Genomic DNA, 27,500 nt, shown 5'->3' on the forward strand with positions numbered 1-27,500 from the left:
TTTAAAATTATAATAATTTAAAAATTCATACTTCCAAGTTAAAAGTGGAAAAAGAACATTAAAACATGACTAACTGAAACACAAACCATTCGCTAGGAAAGGAGTGAAGAAAGAGATGACTAAAAATGAGATTGAGGTCAGAAAGAAAACTATGCCAGGTATAGCGGAGACGATGAACTACCGCTATTCAATGAAGGAACAAGTCTTTTGATAAATAATGACTCAAGTGTTGTTAAATACTCAAGAGTCCTTATTGTAACCTAAAATGGAGAAGTGGTGTTTCTTGATCTACCAAGAGGCTGTTGCAAATGCGATATTGCAGCCACATGGGGTATAGTTTTAGAACTGGCCAGAGATTATGTAAAGACCAGAGCATTCAAAATTATCAAAAATCATGGCCATCAAATGTAAGATTGAAGTCAAGAAACAGCACTTCTCCATTTTAGGTTACAATGAGGACTCTGAGTAATTACAACACTTGAGTCATTATTTATCAAAAGACTTGTTCCTTCATTGAATAGCGGTAGTTCATCGTCTCCGCTAAAACCTGGCATAGTTTTCTTTCTGACCTCAATCTCATTTCTAGTCGTTCTCTCTCCTGCTTTCCTAGCGAATGGTTGGTTTTTCAGTAGTCATGTTTTAATGTTCTTTTTCATTTTTAACTTTGAAGTATGCTAATTTTTAAATTATAATTTTAAAATTATAAATTTTAGATTGTAATTTTTATTTGTATATTTTGTTTTTATTCATTTAAAATGTATTTTTATTTCAACAGACTGATGATGTACAAAGTCCTTGTGCGAAACGTTTCTTGACGAATAAATCCTTTATCTCATCATGTATATTCGGCTTTCATGAAGTTAATATATATATATATTATATATCTATATATATATGATATATATATATATATACTATAATATATATATATATATATATATATATATTATATATATATATATATAAAGTATATACGTATATATATGCGTGTGTATGTGTGTGTGTAAGTTTTCACTATGAAACCGTTTCCCTTAATAGGAGAAGTCTTCACTGGAAATTCAAATCAAAGGTCACTGCCACGTACTTACTTTAATTGCTGGATCGAGGATGACCCTACGGAGTAATAAAATGACCAAGACTTCAGGCACTTGATAAACATCCACAGAAGGCTCATCAGTATATCAAAATCCCTTACACTGAAACATTAGAAGCCCATGATAAAGAATGTTTTAAAGAAAAGTTGGTAAAAAATAAATAATGAAAGTAAGACAGTGGAAATTAAAAAAAAAAGGTACAGAAAAATAAAAAATTGATATGAGAGAGATATGAGTACCATGAACTTCATGATGATAAAAATGAATGAAAGTGTAATTAACATTCTGAAACATCTGTCAGGGGTCTCCAATGGGTCACACTAACGCGAGGTAGCCAAAGCATTGACAGCGTGCAATACCCAAGGTCAAATGAACTTGATATTAAGGGGTATTCGTGGCTTGATATTTGAGAGCTTAAAAATCTCACTTTTAAATTTGAAAAGACTATGTGATACACCTTGGCTAGAATGTTAGGAATCTGTGAGCGAGGAACAATAAGCACAATGCTGAGGGAACACCATGAAAATAGACCATGGCGAGTATGAACAAAGATATTCGCTATCCACTTAATATATTCAAGAAAAACAGGGCAAGAATAGGGCCTGAGAAAGTTATTCCACAGACAACACATACACACACACACACACACACACACACACACACACACACACATATATATATATATATATATATATATATATATATATATATATATATATATATATATATATATATACAGACAAACGCCATCGAAAAATGAATGAACAGAGAATGTACCAAATCATTAAAAACTTCTCTTTTTTACCATAAGTTACATCACCTTTTAAAACCTATTTGCATAGCGATACCACTAGAGATAACGACCAAACCGCCGTGAGCGCGAGAAACTAGACGTTTCTGTGAGTCTGTCTGTCTGTCTGTCTGTCTGTCTGTCTGTGTCTGCGTCTGTGCCTGTGCATGGCCGGCCTCAGTGGTCATCATTAGGAACAATTTCCTCCCGGGTATGGAAGTCATTTCCTGATCAGCTTGTGCCAATCCACGACGCATTTGGGTTCATTAGCGGCACAGTGCCACGAGGCAAACATTGTAATCTGAGGCGCACACCTACTTCGTCCTATTCCATTAATGAAGTTAACGATGAAGCTCTAATTAAGTGCTTGGGATTCGGGCGTCGGATCTCCAATATTTTTTTTTTCTTTCTTTCTGTTTTTTTTTTCTTTTTTCTTTTTTTTTTTTGCTCGCACGAAGAGCCAGGGGCGGAATATAGAGATTCATTCGTTCAGGTCAAATTATTTTCAAAATTTGGGCCTATTTTCCTGGGGCGAATCACGGCTCTCGGTTACTCCATGACTGCTACGAGAGTTCATGCACACGTGCATGAATTAAGACAGGAGAGCAGAGGAGGATTGAGAGGAGGGGTCAATATCCCTGCCTTCAAAAGAAAACACGTCATTAATTAAGAAGGCCTTCAGATGAAGTCAGCTCAGCGGCTCAGTGGCGTGGTCGGTATGGTGTTGGCGTGCCACCTCTGTGGCTGCGAGTTCGATATTCGGGCATTCCATTGAGGTGTGAGAGATGTGTATTTATGGTGATAGAAGTTCACGCTCCACGTGGTTCGGAAGTCACGTAAAGCCGCTGGTCCCGTCGCTGAGTAACCACTGGTTCCATGCAACGTAAAAACAACATACAAATAAACAAACAATTCAGATTAAGTCACGCCTTTTAACCTTCCTCGTTCCCCTGGCCTGGAAATTGCTTTGGGTTTGCCGAAACATTGTCCTCTGCGCTTGTAAAAAGCAAATCGTATCCATCTGGCATGAGCGGCGATGGGGCACACTAAGGCCCAAAAGCACAACAATCAAGTGAAAATTGTTTTGGGATTTCTCCATACCTTTTTTCCTTATTTCCACATAATCATCCAGTTTTAAGGGGAGGCATTTCGAACTGAGCACGAAGATTTAACAAATATTTTTCATTAATGATATAATCGTTTCAATTCATTCTTAGTCGTATCGTCCGATATGACAAAGCATTCAAATGTGAAAGCCGAAACGGCCATTAAAGTAGGAAAAAACGAGCAACACAAAAGAGATTCCCACCTATAGCTAAAATATAAATAAACATGCGGCAACAAACTCATCAATACATGCATGTGTGAAAGCGGTCACTGGTCCATTACCATTTATAGTAGGCTGTTCCCTTTGAAGAGACTCGTTTTATTGAAGGGTTAAACCCCTTGAAATGGCAATTTCAGGCCAATTCATTACGCATGCGCTTTTCCATTCTAAATATTAATCATGACTGGTGGGCAGGCCATTCACAGTTTAACGGTGCAACTACGTGGGAATATGACGAAGTGATACCTCAAAGGAATGCAAATGGTGATGAGGAGTGAGGAGACGAGAGTGGTACGCACTACACACTACAAGACTGGGCTAAATGACGACTTGACACCTCAACCGTGCATCTGATGTCTAGTCCAGTCCCTTGACGCGCTCGTGATGGCTCTCAGTCTCTCTCTAGAATTCACATAGGCAGGATGTATGTTCCACCTCTCCTGAGCGATATTTTCCCCTCAGGAGAGGAGGAACATACACCCTGCCTATGTGAACTCTCTCGAGAGATTGACTTTTCTGCCCTGTGATTGGCTTCTCAATAGTCAATCAGGAGCGTCGTAAGGGACTGGCTTAGACATCTGATGCACGCTTGATGTGAATCTTCTATAGTACCTTGTGCTGGTTTTTTAACATACAGTCCATTATCATTATTTCCCTAGAGGTTCATGAGAGAAAGCCAAAAAAACTTTCCTTACATGATAGCTGAAAAACTGGAGCCAGGCAAAGTTAAAGTGGATAACAAATAAACGGGAAAAGACCAGATGAGAGAGGAGAGAGAGAGAGAGAGAGAGAGAGAGAGAGAGAGAGAGAGAATGAAAACTGCGCCCAAAGAGATGCTACACAGAACGGTTAGTGCCATCTACGGCGCACCGCAAAGTCAAACCGTAAGCAGCACCCCCTCCTTTGTTTGAGAGAGCAGAAGGACGGTCGACGTCTTGCAAAAGTACCATAAACGCGGCTGGTAAAACTCCAAAGGCCAAACCGTCCATCTTAAGGGCAGGGTTCATTAAGTAGTCAACGGAGCAAGGAGGTATCTGGGTGGCTGCGTGCCTGGCTTTTCGCTTTTTGCCGTAATTATGGCTGATGGACTTGCGAGTTCTGCGCGGCAACGACCTTTGCTAATCTTAAGGGATTAACGTTTCTCTTCTCATAGGGAATTTTGGCTGTACTGTAACGCGAGATGTATATCACATATGACTTATACCTTGTTTTTTTTCCCCATTTCCACGCAAATGCCGTAATGCTCCATGGGTAAGAGAAGAGCGTGAAATTAACTTTTTTGGCTTGTCTAACTTTTATAAAAACTTACTCCTATCCTTAAATGCAGTCAAGTTTATGATGGAAAAATTCAATTAATGTCTGCTAATGCACTGAACAATAAATTAAACGCTTTTATGTCCACTTTAGTTCGTTTTCTTTCTGAACTGACTATTTACTTTACGTGCTGCCTTGCGTGCTATAATTTGATCACTTTCCTCTGTGGAATACGAGATTCCTACCACTTCCTTGATATTCTTAATATTTCTCATCATTTCTATAAAGTCGAGGAATCTAGAACTTGGGCCAAAGGCAAAGCACTGGGATCTATGAGGCCATTCAGCGCTGAAACGGAAATTAACAGTAAAAGGTCTGAAGGTGTAACAGAAGGACAACCTCGCAGTTGCATTATGAATCAGGAAAGTAAGAGAATATGAAAGGAGGTACAGTAAAAGAAACGAAAGAGGTTGCAGTTAGGGGCCAAAGGCACGCTGCAAAGAACCTTAAGAAATGCCTACAGTGCACTGCATGAGGTGCACTGACGGCACGACCCCCCTACGGGGTCATTTCTATATAGGAAAACGATTCATTTTCTGTGTGGATCATGAAAATTCCTTCCAGTCCTCGATGCCATCTCGATTTTCCTCAATAATTCGTCGGCGTTTTCCTTCGACTTCCATTCGCCCTGAAGAAATCCCATTCAGTCGCCCCCGAAACCCGAGCGTGCTCGCTCTCCGTGCGCCGCCCGTCATTAGCCTCAATTTCTTAGAGGCATCCATTTCGTTTCCTGCAACAATTCCGCAAAACGTATTCGGCTTCATTAGCGGTACTACTGCGCCCTCGGGGAGGGAAAAACATCATCATCTGAGGTATAACGTATTTCTCATTAATTAACTTGAACGAAGAAGGGCTAATTAAACTGCTTGTGATTCTGGGCCCGATTCCGAAAGTTGAATTGGACTCGGGCGGAATGTCGGTATGTTGCGGTGGAGGTATGATTTCGTGTCGATTTTAATATGCTGCCGTATTAAAGTTACTCCTCGGGCGAAATTATTTCACGAGGATGCTCATTAGAATATATTTTCTCCTCTTTGATTATTATATTTGTGAGTCAGTGGCGATTCTGGTCCAATAAAAAGAAGATGGGAATGATATCAGTGTATCAGTGACGCTTTCTTACCAACATAATTCTACTTTTCTTGAAAAAAAAAGACGGGAAATATATAAACTATGGCTCATGCCTTAATGATTCCACCTTCAGAAGATATCAGAATGATTTTACCTTTGTAATGAGATTGCATAACTCCTTCTGATCCTAAACCCGGATAAAAGAAGAGGGATAAGAGTAGGATTAACGGCGCTCCCCTGTAAAGAAAAAAGAAAAATTTGAATGAGAGATCATACTGATGATCAAACTGGCATCAATAGCGGCTGTCTAATGCAAGCGGCAGTGAGTCATAATTAATATGAAAGACTAAATGAGCGAGTTATATATCATAAATGAATATGATTTGTTCACTCATGAAGCATTCAGTAATCATTTATACATCACATCGGAACTGAAATCGTAAGACACACAAATCCACCTCACAGAGAAGCATAGCGCTTATATCACGTGACAAAGTAAAAATAATTTTTTTTTCTTCTGCAGTTTGTATTCGGTTGGCTTGACGGAATTAGCGAAGCGGATATTTTGTACTCTGGTCATGATCATTACTTTCTGAATATGATAGCGATTTGAATATTCCGCAGGGATTTTAATTAATACTTGCTCTTCGTAAAATCATTGAAAACTGAACGCTGATTGGTTTGGTTTCAATGGGTTATACAGCACACACACACACAAGCATTATATACACACATTATATATATATATACATACATTATATATATATATATATATATATATATATATATATATATATATATATATATATTATATATATATATATATAATTTAAATCATCATAATTACATGCAAAAATGAATCACGCTAACCGATGTAAGAATCCTTTCCTAGAGAAACAGTTGAGTGGCTTACGTGTCAGTAGGAGAAGGAAATCCAGAGAGATTTTTTGTCTGCTTGTCTGTCTAGGGGAAAGTAAGAAATAGAATTGTTTGTTATTAGAATAGAATATAGCAATATTTAGGCTAAAAGGCTAAGCGTTGGGACCTAAGAGGTCATTCAGCGCTGAAACGGAAACAGACACCAAAAAGGTTTTCACGGTGTACCCAATTGTTAGGGGAAGGTAGAAAGTAAGATGGAAGAAATAGAATATGAAAGGAGGTACAGTAAAAGGAATGAAAGGGGTTTCAGCTAGGGGCTGAAGGGACGCTGCAAAGAACCTTAGAAATGCCTACATTGCACGGCATGTGGTGCACTGACGACATTAACCCCCTCTACTGGGCGAATTGTTATTATACTCGTGAATAAACCCTTAACATGAATTTACCTGAAAGGAAGTCTCTATAGAATAAAATCGAATAACTGCAGGATATTTATAATAGCTGAGCGAAGAGTAGGAGGAATAAACGTACATGAGCACAAATAAAAAGCAAACAAATAACGGTGTCATAGAAGAACCGAGGAGGTTCGCAAATTTACGATCATAGGGAACTGAAATGCGATAAGGTCATACAGATTAGGTCTCGGTCAAGTCACATGTAGGGGCAGGATTTTCTTTTTTTTTTTTTTTTTTTTTTTTTTTTTTTTTTTTTTGCTTTATTTAGCAAATAAGTTTAAGGGGAAAATGTTGTTGGAACTTTTGCCCTCAATTACTAATAACTTTTGATAGGTTATGTATGTAAAAAGAACTTATAAATTACTTTCTGATAATGTATATTCTGATAGGTCATCTATAAAAAAAATAGAAAAAAAAATAAATAAAAAGTCGTAAATGACAGTCTGATAATGTACATAACACTTATGAAATTCAACGAGAGAAACTGACTTTCTCCTTCTTGTAATGTTAGTCTGAAGCGTCTACACGTTCATAGTGGTACCCCATATTTATTCGAACCTGCTTCAACCGGGTACTCGGGTAAATGTGTACAAGAAATGGGTGATAAGATTTTTCTAAAGTCACAGGTGGTTAATAATTTTTAGAGTAATACAGACGATGTTAACATCTGAAGCAACGGGTAAAATATGTGTGCTACCCTTTATACTTTGGTTTTATGGGTCCATGCGTGCATAGATAATCATGGAAGTGCTAGCTATGGATCAAGAAGAATTAATCTTATAACCCCCTTATTAAAAGTATTGTGAAATGAACAACGCCAATATGAAATGTTAATGAAACCCCCGAGGCAGTAACAAGTGAAATCCTGTTTTTATGGGTTGTCACCCTTAACAGCAAGACACGCTGGGACACAGGACTCGGGAGGGTATGTTACTTGAAATATAAGCACATTTAAGAGCTATTGGAAGTTTCAGTGGGTTACAACTTGGGCCATGGGACCCTCAATTAAAGAAATATTGCCTCAATTCCTTTTACTGAGCTCAGAAAAGGTTTGTCTCCTAAAGTTCTAAACTAATACTTCCTTATACAATGCCTTAGTCTTTCTTTCGACCCTTACTACATTCTTCATTCTTGTTTATTGCTAAGAGTTTATCATAAGAAAATGACCAACAATCTGGTTTCCTTACGCATATTAAATATTGATAAATGAAAACTGTGAACTAAACTTTGTCCTAAATTCCTGAATACGCTTTTCTGTCCTAAATTTGATAAAAATCATTAAAATCATTAAGTTAGTTCCATTTTCACAGCTCCTTTTTCAACAGTATCGGGTAACAACTGTGCATGTAACTAATTGTCAGCCATCCCGTATTCCTATTGAAAATCCAGAATAGCTGTTCTTACCTATCGACGTTATACTTCAATTACACATTTTCAGCCTCAAGCACAGGCGTTATCGACATTTACTGCCCCATCAAACTACCAAAGTGATCTACAACAGAAACGCAAGAGGATTTTCATCCCTCCCCAAGTACCTCATCTAGTACATATGAAACGACCAGGTGATCAAAACAGGTCATTTAACCAAATGAATAATAAACTCCTTATTATTTCTCCACGACATGGAACAAGCCTTTATCTAAAGATCCTTATTACTTATATGAACATCTTACAGCTACACAGTAATCCTTGTTAGTGGTCGTAGCAACAATTAAAGAACACAGAAGCCAAATAAATATAAACAATATTATTTTACATCTAAACAAACTTCCGCATAATAATGAGTAGACAAGAATCGTGCGGTTTTCATTTTTAATCTCAACCAGTTCTTGTGCACTCCATAAATTGGATTTTACTGTGATATTTATTAGTAATGAACACCAGTTCAATAGTGAACAGCTATTTTTCTGATGTACGTACACTACAGTAATTCCTGCCAATCTTTATACTTCCTTAAGTTCACAACTTTGAATTTTTCAGGTGTAATACCTTAACTGAAATAGAAGTCATTAGCTACTGATATCATCACTGCGGTTGCTATTTGTTCACATTTGAAAGCTTGTAGCTTACTCCACCGGTCACCATAAACGTCTGCTTTAACAAAATTTAATTTGCAATTCTTAACTGCCAGTCACTCAAGCGTCAGGATAAAACTAAACCATTGAGTGCCAGACGTATATCAAACTCGCTTCAAATTTGAGATAATGTCACAAAAAGTAAAGAACTGAAATTTTAAAATTTCAAAGTAAGAATCAAACTAAACATTAAACTTTTACATTTGGGTCAACCATTACAATTAAGTAATACCCAGTTAGTCAAAGAAAAATCTTGCCACAATAGTATACGGCATCGGTGCGTATTGCAGTGGTTCCACTCACATGAAATTATTTCCGATGCTCCGTGTAAATCCTCGACAACGATACATCACCAACACAAATTCACGATATCAATTTTAACCGAAAGAATCATTCCCAAAAACTGAACGGAAATTTTAAACACCGCAAAACAAGCACTTCACTATCACGCTTTCGAACTGCAGATGTGACTTCTGCAAGGTTTACAGTAAGCTTTGTTATTGTCAACTTCGTCTCAGGCAAGGGACATGAAACCAGAGGCACCTAAAGTATGTATACCTGCTAATATGCGCCTAGCGGTCAGAGCGAGAAATATAAAGCAATTATTTTTTTTTGTATTTTCTGGAAATATGCTATTACTCCGTATTTATGATAACTGAAGACAGGCCGTTTTGAGGTAGACGGCTACATTTCAGTCAACATATTGGATAAAATAAAATTTTCACATTGTTTATCCTAATCATATGTAAGTCTGAAGAAATCAGGTTATGGCAATAAATTTACCCAAGTCTCTCCCAAACCATTGCTATAAGCGCTTTGATACTGTCGTAATTCTTGTAGTATCTACGAACATACTCACCCATGTTGCCGGCCATATCTGTATGCATCCTCTTGTGATATTTTTCTCACCAGCAAGGCTTTATGAATATGAATGAGAGGCCCGTGAATGGAATGTAAATTGCTTAAATGAGTAAGAGAATTCAGCTCGTAGAATACCAATCATCCATAATTACTTTAGGGAGAACAAATGTCTCTCAGATAAACATACGCAAATGAATTTATGAGCGTTCTCTCTCTCTCTCTCTCTCAGTAGTGTCCATCACTTACATCCTTCCAGCCTCTCTCTCTCTCTCTCTCTCTCTCTCTCCTCTCTCTCTCTCTCTCATACACACTTCATTGCACAAACATTTACCTGGCAGTCATATTTTCAGACTTAAGCTGCTGCTGAATTAATAAGAAACACACATTCATGACTCCTTATTACGATAAGTCCATTTTGATGGGTCTCATTTTGTAACATTCCCTCATTATCACCAAAGAAGGTATCATCTTCGCAATTATTGATGTTTTACATAAATGTTGCCAGTAGAGTCTTATGACAAAATACGACCCCAAGATACATCTCTGATTTAGTTATTGCTTAAAACAAGCGTTAATACCTTCATATCAAAGATGATTAAACTGCTCCCTTCATTTCCGTTATCCCTCCCGGACTCCGGATTTCACTGAAATCGAGTTATTCATTTTTGTGAGTTATGTATACCCGGATTTGCGTATCTCCAGTCACTGTAGATTTATGTTATACTGAAGTTAATTTGCAAAACGGGGCTTCTTTGAGGTTTTCAATACAAGCATTTTAGGTTTCGAATTAATTTACCACCCCAGTAATTCACAGATCATGCTGTAAGTCGTGAGATTTATTTCTGAAATATTAATCTGCAACGTAATTTACTACTCCACTAACTGTGGAATCTGCATTTATCCAATTACATGAAAAGTAATTTCGTTTTTGATGCAAATTACTTAGCAATCTGTTTTTTTTACGATGAGAAGACGGACTGCGAATATAACGACATTGCCCAACAATACTTCTGTATAACGGGTTACCCGTATAAAAAGGCACTGGGTATGACGGACGCTCGCATTGACGAACTTCCCTCATGATGGAAATTTGCGCTGGGTAAATCGCATTCTTAGCGTCATTGAATTATCGTGAATTTTATCACTTAACTTCGTTAGCTAAATGGCTTTCGAATGATTGTTGGATGAGCAAGTAGCCTCAGGCTACTCTCGACAGACGGGAGAGAGAGAGAGAGAGAGAGAGAGAGAGAGAGAGAGAGAGAGAGAGAGAGAGAGAGAGATTAATCAATATTCCTCTGTCAGACAGCATTTTCTCTCCCTTCAGAACAGAGTTTGCCTATAGTGACAATTTGACTTCATTTGAATAACAATGAGTCTTTCCCATAATAAGATAAATATACAATTTCTATTGCTTTGACGTGCGTTTCGTTCGACTCTGCAGCACCATGGTTTTTCAAAAGCAGTTGGCGAAGAAAGGCAAAACTATGCGCCGATGTAGTACATAAAGGAGAGAGAGAGAGAGAGAGAGAGAGAGAGAGGAGGAGAGGACGAGAGAGAGAGAGAGTAGAGATAGGAGCGAGGAGAGAGAGAGAGAGAGAGAGAGAGAGAGAGAGAAGATTTGAATATTTGATATTCCTGGTAATTAGCATGCTGTTGTTAAGGACTGGAACTATTTTACATCATCACATTAGGAATTAGGGATTCGTACGAGAAAAATTCTTTATACTCTTGTTAGGATTAGTTTTCACTAAGTTAAAACATGTTCAAATCAACATTTAATATTTCAGGTGTACAAATCTAACAAATTATCATATGATCACAAGTTGTCAATACATCCTTTCAAGAATTGGAAGGAAATAATTTTTTTTTTTTTTTTTATGATTTCAAGCATGAAGTTATTCCTGATTTTAAGATACAAATTCTTAATAAGAAAATGCCATGACTTAAGGGAATTGATGAGAGGAACGGTTTTCTTGTTCAAGTTTGTGGTAAAAAAAAATGAATAAAATTCAAAACTGAACCAATTTTAATCCAGTAATGGAAAGAATGGTGAACTTTCTCTACAATTGAAATTTATCTAATAATAAATTAGTCAAAGGCACAACGACTGCTATGAAATTGAAAGAAAATAAGACTCAGGCTCCTAATTATACAAATGCGTGGTATGCACAATAAAAAATGGGGAAAAAACATCACCACGAGTAAAAAATCAAAGTCAATAAAATGAAGATAACCAAAAACAAACACGGAAAATCCTCTGGTCATAATTATGCAAAAATAAAAGAAGAAAAATCAGAGATAAAAAAAAACGGCATAAAAATGATCTATGGAAAAATAGTGGACCCCCCAAAAAAATCACTGGCGGGGAAAAAATCTCGAGCAAATGGGGGGAAAAATGGATGTCGAGAGAAGTTTAAGGGCCCCGTTAATTCCTATTCTTCCGTAGAGCAAACAACGAAGATTTCCGACTGACTACCTAATAAGGCTCGAGTAATGACTTGAGCCTCGAGTCGTACCCTCCGGGTTATTTTGGTTGGCAAGGCAAAAGGCGGATGAGGGGCGGTGGGCCCTCCGCTTCGGGACAAGGGGACAAGGGGAGGATTGCTAGGGGCTTTCGACCTAGGACAAAGGGAGGGTTGCCAGGGACTCTCGGTATAGGACATGGGAAGGAGAGCGAGGGACGTTCGCTTTACGACTAGGGGAGGATTTAGAAAACTTTGCTCTAGGACAAGGAGATAATGGGAAGGATTGCTGGCGACAATCCCCTACGCCAAGGAGGAAGATTGTTGGGGACTTTCGCTCTTGGACAAGGGGATTGCTAGGGACCTTCGCTCTAGGAGAATGGGAAGGATTGCTAGGAAAATTTACTCTAGGGACTTTCTAAAGCAACAATGGGAGGAACTGCTGGGGACAGTCTTCTAGCACAAGGAAAAGGAATTGTAGGGACCTTTTTCTTTAGGACAATGGGAAGGAATACTAGGAACCATCGGTTTAGGATCGCGGGGGAGGGGAGGATTCTAGGGGGCCATCTCCTACGCCTGTGGGAGGAGGAGGAGGAGGAGAGGAGGAGGAGGAGGAGAGGAGGAGGAGGAGGAGGAGAGGAGAATGCTAGAGCGCTTTGTATGAGGACCCAGGGAGCCTCCCGTAAATTCATTCCAAAATTATCATACCCTCTCCCTTCAGGGCAACATCCAAGTCAGGAGCATTAGATATTGGAAGGGGGAATATGCCGTTGAGGATTTCTCATTTTTCCCACACATAAATTTTTATTCCCTTCTGTTCGTTTTTTTAATTCTTTTCTATCCTTTTCTTTTTATTTTATCTTCGGATGTTTTAGCTCTCCCGGCCCACAGGCTTTTTTCCATCTTTTTAATTTATTTTGAGGTTACGACACATTGCTTTTGCAACATTATTTCTTTAATTTTTGTTGCGTGGGTTTTGTGAAGAGTTCTATCTTAAGCAGTTACATTTTTTTTTTCTACTAGAATTTCTCGCAGCATTTTAGATGCAAAATCATTATTTTTTAAAAGATGCTATGTTTTTGGTCTCGTATACCTTCTGAGCATATCTAAAAATACATCCATATTTTGAGGAGTACCTTTCTTCTTAAATTATACATCAGCAAAAACGTTTCAAAATAATATTATATTTGCAAAACCATGCAAAAATCATTAGCAGAGAGCTGAAGTCAGAAGTCCAACGAGTAATAATTTGAATAATTAAGAATGCAGGCGATATATGAATCGATATTAATAAGTATAAAACTACGATGTAATAATCAACGAGAGCTGAATGACAGTGAGGTAGGCCTTTATAGAAAACTACGAACATTTCTGATAATTTTCTTTTAAGCATTACATAGAGACAGTTGCTACGGACAGAAAATAAATATGAAGGTTATTTACTTATGTAAGATGTTTTCCATTGTAAGCGGCTCCTATAATTATATAGAGTTATAGAACACACACACACACACACACACACACACACACACACACACACACACACACACACATATATACTATAAGTATAATATATAATATATATTATATAAATATATATATATATAATATATATATATATATATATATATATATATATATATAATATATACTATAATATAGTATATATATCATATATGCCATAGTTTTTAACACGCTGACGTGATAACAATAATTGAAATTTCCGATTTTTCTGATTAAATCATGAATGCTAGAGAGAGAGAGAAGAGAGAGAGAGAGAGAGAGAGAGAGAGAGAGATAAGGGGAGGACACGCACACACACACACACACACGCACAGAGTTTAATCCATCAGGTCCTTTTCTTTTCAAGCACACTCAGGTCTGAGTAATTAGTCATTTTTCCTCATTATTCTTCATTAGGTGTTGGTGGTACCCAATTTTCTGTTTTCCATGATTCAACCTTTTCCCAAGAAGAGATTTTAAAAATCCTTCTTTCACTTGAACGAGGAAATTAAAATATGCTCGCTTTGTGACGGGAAGTGGGCTTTGAAGAGTTGATTTTATTCTAATTATTTTATTTTATCTCCGTGACTGAAGGAATTTTAATTTATTTATTAGACGTTTCAATTTATCTATTGCAGCCAATGCATTTTCATGGAACTTACAAGGTCTACAGTAGAAATTCAGTCACTGATATGATGGCAATGTGTCCAGCAATATTTTTACTCAACGGATTCGCCCTGTCTTACCAGACTTGACCCAACTAAGCTGACCTCTCCTGACCAAACCTAACTTGAATGAAATGCAGCAGAAAGAAGGGGAGACAGGCGGTGCTTTCAATATAAATGCACTATGAAGTATATCTACTAAATCCATTGTGAAAAAGTTGAATTCAAACATTTGGTATGACTTAACCTTGCCTAACCTAAGCATAACTCTTGCTCTCCTGGAAACCATTCAGCATAAATCCTTACCTAACCCAACCTACATTTCCTGAACTTAACTTGATCATGCAGAACTTCACCCCAGTCGTACTCTAGAATAAACTCATTACAAACGAACTGTGGTAGTTTATAAAATCAGTTTCTAGATGCAGAGGCATGCCAAACTGAATCAAGAGCGCAGAGAGAGAGAAAAAAAAGTTCACTATTTTCCATCTAAAATGCTGCGACAAATTCTAGCAAAAAAAAAAAAAATGTAAAACACGAAGACTTAAAAAATGCAATGATAGGAATAAGGGAACCCAGAGTCAGACAGAACTATGTATGCTAACTTCAAGCAGCGACAGAGACCCAAAAGAATATTCATTTATCTATTCATTTATTTATCTTCATATGCCATAGCGCATAACTTTTGTAAGGGGTCCAAATGAAGAACTTCATGCACACCACGTTAGATGAACAAGAGGTAGCATCGTGAAACAGGACACAGGCTATATGATGATAAATAGAAAAGATGTAGGATTGTGAAATATAGTCCCGGGTATCTTAGGAAAAATGAGATGGAAGTAGGATTACAAAACGGGATTAAGGAATACGTGAGGATAAGTAACAAAGAACCACGATTATAGAGTAACTTCCAAGAACAACAGAGCTAAAAATGATACAAAATTTATGAGACGAGAATAGTATGCAGGATCGCAAAATGTGACTCAAAATCCGCAAGGATAAAAGAAGGGAATGGGATATAGGATATAGGATCGTAACGTAGGACGGCTAGGATGTGACATCAATAGCTGAAGATTGAACTCCCAGAAGATAAAGGCTTTATGACACCCAAGGGATGTTCTCCTCCTCCTCCTCCTCCATCCATCCATTCATCACCCGGATGCTGAGGACATACTCAAGGGAATCAGGGTATGGGACATCCTGATGAAGGATGCGAGAAGGAGGATTAATCGGGGAGAGAGAGAGAGAGAGAGAGAGAGAGAGAGAGAGAGAGAGAGAGTCGTCTTACCATGGTGATATTAAGTCATTGAAGTAAGAGAGAGAGGGAGAGAGAGAGAGAGAGAGGTCGTCTTACCATGGTGATATTAAGTCATTGAAGGAAGAGAGAGAGAGAGAGGAGAGAGAGAGAGAGAGAGAGAGAGAGAGAGAGAGAATATTAACGCCTATGAGATACTTTTCTTATCAACCTATCTCATTCTTCCCCTCTATCTATCTATCACTTATGATAACAAAATGGTTACGTTGAAAATTTACAAATATGCTAAATCACCTTCTAATTTAAATAGCTTGCTCGTTCAATATAAAGTTTATGGCGCCTAAACGTTATAAGGTAAAACAGTGAGGCTGCCTCTTCCGTCTACGATAATGCAAATGCAATCCTATTAATGTCGATACAGTTGGTATACAAAACTCGTAAATAGGAAATTGCTTTTCCCGTCAACAAAGAAAAATATAAATAATTCTAAAGAAAGTTTCTTTGTTTTATCATTTGTAAATCTGAGAAAAACGAATAAAACTAATCTTTACGCTGAGGGAAAATTAATCATATATCAATTCAGAGTGTAGACCAAATCTACAAGGTACAATGTGGAAGTGCCGAAACTCTGTCTGTTTGTAAACTGAGTAATATAATATTATATTTAAAAAAATTCCACCCGCCAAAGTACACTAAAGATAAAAAATATGTGGCGACTGCTCCCTCTCCAAGATATCTAACCTAATATATATTTATTTATTTTATATATATATATATATATATTATAATATATATATATATATATATATATATATATATATATACATACACATACATACACATATATATACACATATATGTGCGTATATATATATATATATATATATATATATATATATATATATATATATATATATATATATATATATATATATATTACAAGCTCACACACACACACACACACACACACACACACACACACACACATATATATATATATATATATATATATATATATATATATATATATATATCTGTGTGTGTGTATAAATATACACATACATGTATAAATATATAAAGTACAGAATTTACGACGTGGAGTCATTAACGGAAAGAGTAGCGCCCAGAGAGAAATGGGTTTGCGATATGTAATGGCTTAAAATGTTAGGAAAAGAGCAAATGGTATTTTAATGGATCTGGAATGGCCTAAATGAGAGAACACAGATTTCGGTTTCAATTTGTTGCCATTAATTAATTTTCGTCATAACCAGCGCTGCCTGGAAAGGGGGAAAGTGTTTAGACGTGAAGTCACGTTATTATATTAATTAATCTATCTTTTTTTTTTGTCAAGATAGCCTGCTAACACATTCAACATTAATGCAATATGTGAATGATATCAATGTATATACAGTTATGTAATTACATAAACATAACACACAAATTCATATATATAGCATATATATATATATATATATATATATATATATATATATATATATATATATACTATATATATACTTGATCACTTTTTCATTTGTACTATGTATTCATAAGAAGAACAAGAGGAATTCTTTTAAAGAATAATGTATCTAACGGAGATGTTAGTTTCCAGATGCATATAAATGCAGCAAAAAGGAACCCGGCTACCCGGGCATTGGAAGACAGATTAGTCCTTGAAAGCTTGCAACTTTAGTGAATACAATTTGTGTTAGGCACCGTCCTGTTCAAATCAGGTTATATATATATATATATATATATATATATATATATATATATATAATATGTATATATTATATATATATATATATATATATGTATATATGTATATATATATATATATATATATATATATATATAGATAAATGTGTGTGTGTATGTATATATATGAAAGCAATAGTACTTCATCCTTACCATTTACAATTCTCAGAGAATTTACAATACAACAAGTAAAAAGTGCGCAACTGAGTTTTCTGTACAGCATATAACCAAGGTTACCGAAAACAGATCTATCTTTCGGGGGTCCCGATATAATGCTGTATGTGAGCCACGGCCCAGGACACTTTCATCACGGCCCGGTGGTGGCCTGTCGTATATCGTTACCAGACGAGCGATTATGGTTAAATTTAGCATTAAATAAAATAAAAGCTATTGTGGCTAGAGGGCTGCAATTTGGTATGTTTGATGATCGGAGGGTCGATGATGACCATACCAATTCGCAGCCCTCTAGCCTCAGTAGGTTTTAAGACCTGAAGGTGGACAGAAAAAGTGAGGACGAGCAGAAAAGCCATCTCAATAGTTTTCGTTTTGCAGAAGCTAAAAAAGGTCGGAGATGGACGAAATTGTATAGACTGGAATAAAAATAGAAACACAAAACTTAGAATATACTAATGACACTGCTTTGACCTACAAAATTCTACAAGATTTACTGAATATATTATATATCTTGAGAGATGAGACTCCCAATATACCTACACAAACGGGTGTACATACATACATACATACATAACATACATATATACTATGTATACACACACACATATTATAATAAATCATCTTATTCGCTTCACACATGTATTTCTATCATCCATTAAGTTAAGATGAGCATTAATCGGTTCCTGTAGTTATTAAAAATACATGCGTATATAGTGATATATATATATATATATATATATATATATATATATATATGTGTGTGTGTGTGTGTATATAGTATTATGTATATGTATATATATATACATATGCAATATATATGTCTATATATCCATATATAATATAATATATATATATATATATATATATATATATATATATATATATAAATGCAAGAGAAAAGGGATTAACAAACGACGCTTTGCCTAGCAAAATCCGAATGACAATGGCCGTTCTTCTGGCAGCGCCTCTCTTTTGTCATAGCATATAAATCCCGTCGAATTTTTGCGCCGCCACATAATTCAAACCCATTTAGGCAAACGGGATGCGAATTCTCTGCAATGCGCGCTTTTGATGTCTGCATCAAATTACTGTTGCAACGATAATTAAACACTTGATGAAAAAAGAACCACAGTGCCCAAGAGACAATAGGCCGTAGGCTTCCTATTCAGTCTGGTATCCTAGTATATCCTATTGTGTTCGGCCGTGTATAGGATGGCGGAAATATAATAATAAAATAATAATAATAATAATAATAATAATAATAATAATAATAATAATAATAATAATAATATAATTATTATTATTATTATTATTATTATTATTATTATTATTATTATTATTATTATTATTATTATTATTATCATTATATTATTATTATTATTATTATTATTATTATCATTATTATTATTGTATGCTGGAAGTAAACTCTCTTTTGAACATGTTTTATTAAAAGTGATTGCTGCCTCAGCTGCATTAATTTTATACAGGTTCTTCTCTATTTTTCTATTGTTTTCTCATTGTTGCTTAAACTGGTGAAAAAGCAGTTCCCCATTCACTAGCCGATGAAAAGGCAGCGGCACGAAGCCCCCCGCTGCACCGCCACTATATAATATAAGCAGTCGGACTCACCCTCTCACTTCAGTCCTTCACCCACCTCCACCCAAGAGGATGTCTGAGGTTTATTCAGACGAAACGTCGCGGCCCCACGAAAAGAATTAAAAAAAAAAAAAAAAAAAAAATAGAATTTAACATCAATTCTATCTGCAATAAACTCTACGGGATATACCCGAAAATTTGACTACCCCCCACTGGAATTTTTTCTACCAATAAAAACCCAATCGTTTTGACTATTACCTAATTGAGATATGTCAACCTTCGGTGCGTTGCTCACCAGTTTAAGCAACAATGAGAAAACAATAATTAGAAAAATAGAGAAGAACCTGTATAAAATTAATACAGCCGAGGTGGCAATCACTTTTAATAAAACATATTATTTTATTATTATTATTATTATTATTATTATTATTATTATTATTATTATTATTATTATTATTATTATTATTGTTCTAAGAGGTCCACAATAATAAAAATTGTTGTGAGTCATGTATAATTTAAAATCTCTTTACAAAGCTTTCGAACTCCTCCTTGGGTTTACCTTCATTTTTTTGGACTGAAGATGAACCCACGGAAAGGTTCGAAAGCTTTGTAAAGGGTTTTTAAATTATACATGAACTCACAACATTTTTTACTATTTTGGACCTCTTAAAACAGTATATATACTCTCGCGATAGAGAGTTTTTCCTAATAATTATTATTACCATGTTATAAACTTTGGAGATTCTTTATTCCAATTTATGGAAATCAGAAATCACCTGGCCCTTGTCACATCTCGTTAGAACGTTTCATTTATCATTAGGCAACTGTCAGTCTTGGCAGTTAATCCAACCGATTGAATGGTATATTATGATGGTTCTCACCTGGTGACAAGTCCATTGATAGCTTTATTAAGTAGTAAGGACTTATGCGTAAGAAGGAGTTCAGCTAATGTACAGTTATACAAATATTGGTTTTTACTGGCGGAAATTAGAATTTTTATTGTTATTTGTTCAAGACTAAATAATATTAACTTCTATGCTGCTGTAGATTACATAAAACAGAAGACCGCATGTTCATAAAAACAAAATACACAAACACAGATAATATAAAGAAATAAATAACAAGAAAATAAAGAAAGCAAATAAAAAAGAAAATGAATATTTAAGTTAAACAAAAATGAGTACTAATGAACAAGTATGGTTCTGTCAATTAGTTAACGCCAAAGTCCGTGTACAAACCGGACGTAGCTACTGAACATGCAACAAACCAGAGCAACGAGGCTCAAGCGGCAATGAGTCATAATGAGGCCCGAAAGCCTTTTCTGTCCTATTTTCAGCACTAATGAAAGTCAGCAGTAGTAACAAAACGCATATCCATTTCCGAGTCGGAAGTATCCCATAGTCCTGGATGCTGAGCAATTATGCATTGATGTCCGCCATTTAGAGAGATGAAATGCCGTAGAGTTATGGCGCGACGCAGCTGTATATTAAACGGAGGGAACGGAAAAAACGGAGCGAGGGCATTATGTTAAAAGGTCCCATTACCGTATACTACAGTCCCGGAGCAATCTGATTATGCATAAATACTCTGAATGGGAGACAAGCTTCAGTCAGTCATTCGCTTCGTCCGGTTATTGTTTATTTTGATAATTTTTTTTTTTTTTTTTTTTTTTTTTTTTTATAACGTGAAGTCCCGTGGTTGATTTATTATTATTTTATTATTATTTATTATTATTATTTTATTAGTATGGAACAAGATTAAAAGGCAATTATCTTACTAAGAATGCTTTAACAGAAAAAAGCGAAAAATCAGGATTTGCGGTAAATATGTTACCTTAGTGTCCCTCAGACTCGCCTCTCTCTCTCTCTCTCTCGCTCTCTCTATCTATTATATCTATCTATATATATATATATATATATATAATATATATATATATATAGAGAGAGAGAGAGAGAGAGAGAGAGAGAGAGAGAGAGAGAGAGAGAGAGAGAGAGAGTTGTAATGCAGTTATATCCCCAAGGCTAGGACAACTACGTTCCTGTTACTGTGATTATACATTAATTTATCAGCGTACAGTATTACCTCCACCTAGATCGGTCGCTCTCTCTCTCTCTCTCTCTCTCTCTCTCTCTCTCTCTCTCTCTCTCTCTCTCTCGTTAACGTGGTCACATCTCCCAGACAGAACTTGGAATCTCTCAGCTGCTGTAAGAACGATTGTAAGTAATAATTTAGGTACAATACTGTTCCCAGCTGCGTCTGTCTGTCTGTTCAAGTACAATAGCTACTGTTCCGAGCTGCGTCTGTCTGTCTGTATGTTCAAGTACAATAGCTACTGTTCCCAGCTGCGTCTTTCTGTCTGTAAGCCTGCGTCTTAGCGTCGATATATATTTCAGGATGTAACATAGAAAACTTCCTGACAGGTAGGAGATTATGTAGAATTGTTCAACCTACAGTGATGTCTTACGTCTCTCTCTCTCTCTCTCTCGCTAAAAATTTAATGTTATCCACAAACAAATCACAATAAACCTCAGCAAAACAACATCCTACACGGTCTTACCTTTCCTCCTCTCTCCAACTGAAAAAAAAAGCAATGAAAATGAAAATGATAAACAAATACCTTGGAGAGTTTGGAGGAGCTTTACCGAGAAAACTCATAATAATAAGGAAGCCTGAGAGGATGTCTTCTTGCCTAATTAACCTCCTCGAGAAGACAACGAGCGAACTCCTCGCCCAAGTCTCGTTTATGCTCATTACCTCCCACCCGCTCGGGATGATAATTGCCTGCTTTTTAAGCGACGCTTTTTATTGTTTTCTCCTTTCAGTTTCCCCGTTCTTTAAGTCTTTTTTCTTTTATTCAGACTATTGTTTTCTTTTAGGTGTTGGGGTTTTAGAGGATCGTCTCCCTGAATGATTTCATTATGGAGCCAGGAAGTGCAGCGCAGGTTTGTTCCTACCAGGTGATTCAAGGGGCTCGGCGGAATGCATTGTAGTCTTGCTTTCATAATTTTCTTTTTTCTCTTTTAACCAATTTATGAATATCACGTTGCTAACTTAACTTATATGATAACGAGGCATTCCGCTTACAGTTAAGAAAAATATAAAAAATATGTATGAGTATTGCTCTCTAAGGTTATTTCCATTTATACATAATGCTTATAAAATAAAAATAAAGTTTTGAAGTGAAACGTTACATATCATTTTTAAAAAACCTTAAAAAATAAATCTTATTCTAAAAGATATTCTGGAACTGTAACTTTGACAAAGAATCAAAACTGATACACAAAAATTAAAATTCACGAAAATGGTTATACCATAGCAAAATCACATTAAACTTTCACATACAGTAAATGAAATCCATAAAACAATGATACAGAGAGAGTCAAAACCTAACTTTCACGAAATGAGTAAAATTCGAAAGTTTTGTAAAACAATCCCACCACGTGAACGAATCTCATCACAAGTTAAAAAAACGTCGAGTATTAAATTTTTAAAAATGCTATTAAAAAAACCAACAGCTAGGAATTGCAAAATCAGAAAGATCCAGCTGAAAATCGCCAACGCATTATCGTTGACGTCACCAGGACATAACAGTAAACATTACTCAGCAGTAATGAGCTCATTACCATAAACATCATCAGTGCATGACTGAGAAGAGTGTGCCTGAATTGGATATGACGAGTGGACGAATTCTATTGTTCCTGTTCACCGTCCACCGGTTTATTCAGCTTTGTTTGATGCTGATGCTGAGTGTGCAATAATCATATACCTCACCATGTTAATTCAGGATGTTTGTTCAAATTGTAGGCTATTTACTTCGTCATGTTGATGTTTTGATATTGTTGTGATTATATATATATATATATATATATATATATATAAATTTATATATATATATATATATATATATATATATATATATATATATATATATATATATGTAGTATATATATATATATATATATATATATATATATATACATATATATTCACAATATAATATATTTTATAAATATCATGTATTATATATATATATATATATAATATATATATATATATAATATATATATATATATTATGAAAGTATTTTTGATATGACAACCTTTATCAGTTCTTCAAAATGAAGCACTAGTTCAATTTTCATAGATCTCTTTTTTATTACCAGTTCATCAATTACATCTAGTCTTCAATATTAGTTCGGCTTGTTTGTTACTTACGCAATCACGAATACTGATTTCATTTATACATCAACTATGCATTATTGCGTAAATAAGTACAGTTTCTTAAATTAAGGGAGCCCCTATCAGCGTTTTGTATCAAATACTGTTGTATATACATATAAATCATAGCATTTGTTTAACATCATCAGTTCACTGATCATATTTTGTGATATTAATTCAGTTGAGGTATTTATTACGTTGTCTGTATCGGCCCGACTTTCTTTTTGACCACTGACTGTATATCAATGTCGCATAATAACTCAGGTTTCTCATTAATTGGATCACCATCATTGTTTTCGCTCTTGAATCCCGACTGTTTATTGGATTAGGGGAATGTGATTTAGTTGCTTTTAAACACATTTATTACAACCGACTTGTATCAATTTCTTCTTTGTCGGGAGTCAAGTGAATGGATGCTGAGGATTTTTTAAACTCTATGCAATACCTTATTTAAATTTTTCTCTCTTTTCCTCCAATTTAACTTTATTTCTAATTTCTTTCTGAACACGATGAAAATATAGACGATAGCTAACTTCCAAGTCTTGCGAAGATACAATTTTACTTTTGAATGTCAACATCAGCTTTCGCTATCAGTGTAGACACGTTCCTTGTTCTTCAAAATACTTTGGTTATATCCTTAACTCTCGTGATTATTATGTTGTGACTATGATTCTAATTTAGCCATATCCGCAATCCCCGTGAATATGGGAGTTTACTGTGTGTGTGTGTATTATATATATATATATATATATATATATATATATATATATATATATATATATATATATATATATATATATCATACATACATACATACATACATATATATATATATATATATATATATATATATATATATATATATAAAACAGTACAAGGATTAGGATGTCTCAAAAACTTGTTAGTCCATCCAAGGAGACACCATTTATCTCTAGTAGTTTTTACTGTTCATTTCCGTCCTAAACCAGGAAATACCCTTGGATTCGCGGGAGAAAGGGAAACCCCAAAACTGCTATTATCTGTGAATACTTGGCACCCCTCTAAAAATACTTATAGCTGCCTATTTTGATAGTCCAGACACCAAAAACGCCCTCTAAAACCTTTTTATCTGACTATTTGAATAGTTTTATCATGAAAATGTGTTTCAGTCCTTTCGCCAATTCTCTTGACCATTTCAGTTTGATTTTTAATAGCTTTCCCTTTTGCCATCGAACATCGGATCTTCATTCATATAATGTCACTTACACTGAAATGAAGAACACCAAAACAGCAAAATTATTGTGGATATTATTCTTCGTTGATTTTGTAATCGAGTCTGTCTTCTTCAGAGTTAATGGGTAATTTCAGCATCGTTTTAATCCGAAGAGAGGATTACAAATCATTAGGTAAAAACATTATCTTCATACGTCTGAGATTATTTTGCGGAAATCTGATAAACGTCAGTGACCTAGAGTCAAATCTGGATTAAGTTTACAATTGATGAATAATAAGTGGTATGATACATAGGTCCCGAGAAGAAGAAGACGTCAACAAGTGTAAGTAGGGAAATAGAAAAAAATATACAATACCAGTAACGATTATAACAAAAGAAGTTAAATATACACCAAAGACAGTAACGAACAAAAATAAACAGTTAACGCAAGGAAATAAACTTGAACGAATGAAAATAAAGAAAAGAAGTGACAGGTATGGATAGAGGTAAAATACACAACATAAGAGAATGTGGAGGTAAAGTAAGAAATAGATAAAAGAAAAAAGTAAAGTGAAATTCAGAATCTGTAAAAAGATAACAGAAAATATCAGCTTGTGAAATATTAAAGTATTTTCAGCGAGGGGACTTTGAGACAAAAGGAGGAAACATAAGACTGCAAATAAAAGGAGATATAACATGGGTATTAATTTAGTTGAATAATGTAAAAGAGAAACTAAGATGATTATGCCCCTCAAAGCAGTTTCATTGTAAATGAAAAAAAACACATGATAATGAATTTAAAAGCTAAAATCTGTATTTACAGTCTGAGAACAATAAAAAAATGAAAAAATATTGGAAGACTTTTCCCACCAGTGAACTCAACCTGTTGAAGTAGGAAAATATAAGAAAGCGAGAATTCAGAAGAAACTAGAATTAATATTTCCATATTTACCCCTCAGAGGGAACTCGACCCCTCTAGACAGAGCAGCGGGACTGAGAACAGCGAAAAGCCCCTAAATTCATCAGGACACAATAACGAATTGAGACCATTGCTTCGTTAATGACTTTCAATTAACATAGACCGGCTCTCTCTCTCTCTCTCTCTCTCTCTCTCTTTCTGACGAATTCCTTGGCCTACAGTAGCAAATCGCCTCGTAAGCCTAAACTAACCGATTCACATATATCCAGAACGCCTGTACAAAAACAGGTAAGACAGCAGCGTTAATTCGCTTGTTGGCTTTCCTCTTGTATGAGTGTTTACATTTGTGTATGAGTATACGTGGGCATCTTCTCTCAACGTACTATATATATGTACACAAAGAAGTATTTATTTTCTATAAATTAGGTAGCAGGTAACTGGAGAATCACCCCAAGTCCCAAAGCTTATGCCTGTACCTCCTATATATCTGAACCGCTATACTATAGTAGATTCACACCTACCTTGCATTTGATGTCTAGGCCAGTCCCTTACGACGCTCATGATTGGCTGTTGATAAGCCAGTCACAGGGCTGGAAACTTTCAGTCTCTCGAGAGAGTTCACATAGGCAGGAGGTATGTTCCACCTCTCCTGAAAGACGTATCCCTCAGGAGAGGTGGAGCATAGATCCTACCCATGTGAACTCTCTCGAGAGACTGAGAGTTTCCAGCCCTGTGATTAGCTTATCAACAGCCAATCAGGAGCGTCGTAAGGGACTGGCCTAGACATCAAATGCACAGTTGGTGTGAATCTACTAAGTATGCGCGTACTCAAACGCGTATAATATGCGAAGAGCTCCAGTACTGCGAATCGGTGTTTGGTAAATTAACAATATTATATAGGCATATTCTTATCGATAAGCAGTTATGTCTTCGTTTGCGCGTGTGTTTATGTGCCCAATTGTGCGTATGCATACGCATCTGTTTTATTGTGATTACTTTTGCTGTTAATGATTTATTTTTTATTGGGAAATATATTAACAGGAATGTCTTTGCAACAATATATCACGAGGCTGTTCACGTGTTCACAGACAGTCTATACACATACACATATGTACATCGGTATGGTCTTGACCTGCCATCTCGGTGGCTGCGAGTTCGATTTTCCGGAATTCCATTGAGGGGTCAGAGATGAGTATTTCTAGTGATAGAGGTTCACTCTCGACGTGGTTCGGAAGTCACGTAAAGCCGTTGGTCCCGTTGCTGAATAACCACTGGTTCCGTGCAACGTAAAAACACCATACAAACAAACAAACGCACTTATATATACGTAAATATATATAAATATATATGTAAATATATATGCATAAAACAAAATTATAGATATTTATGCTCCCTAGTATTTTATGGAGAGAGAGAGAGAGAGAGAGAGAGCCCTTGATCTCATTATTTGTTTAAAATGATTCACGGGAAATCCATAACGTACGGCTGCAGCAAAGTTTCCGCTGTAAAAGAAAAAAAAGGAAAGAAGCTAAAAAGAAAAGGAAAAGAAAGGGTCGCATTAACTTCGGATTACATTACGAACGGGGAGAAGGGCATTAGACTAATGAGAAAGGGGTGGATTTTGTACTGTCGAAAGGGGATTACCGATGAGGGGACGCAAGGACGAGCTGGTAGACAGGAGGAGCGCCCAGGCACCGAGGGCGGGGTAGGGTTTCAGGGGGAGACCCAGGGGAAGGCCGTGATGTCGAAGGTGGGACACCGGACGCAGAAGAAGGGGGACTTGCAACCGCTTAACGAACTGAGGGCTTTATTCACCCTCCGAGTGACGCGCCGACGGGAGGTGAGGGGATGTGCGGCGTCAAAGGGGAGTTTGGGTGGTCACAGGGGATGTCC

General features: G+C 35.9%; 1 long non-coding RNA gene across 2 annotated transcripts in view; it reads right to left on the reverse strand.

The window, feature by feature from the left end:
- LOC135203838 (uncharacterized) overlaps positions 1-27,500 on the reverse strand; it is a 286,371-nt gene that overhangs the window by 148,270 nt on the left and 110,601 nt on the right. The window contains exon 3 of one of the 2 annotated variants that reach the window (XR_010312041.1): positions 5,751-5,833. The exons of the other annotated variant lie outside the window; for it this stretch is intronic. This is a non-coding gene — a long non-coding RNA (uncharacterized LOC135203838). The remainder of the gene's footprint in view (positions 1-5,750; positions 5,834-27,500) is intronic. 2 annotated transcript variants of the gene reach the window in all.

Source organism: Macrobrachium nipponense, chromosome 44 (assembly GCF_015104395.2).
Source record: "Macrobrachium nipponense isolate FS-2020 chromosome 44, ASM1510439v2, whole genome shotgun sequence".
Lineage (NCBI taxonomy): Eukaryota > Metazoa > Arthropoda > Malacostraca > Decapoda > Palaemonidae > Macrobrachium > Macrobrachium nipponense.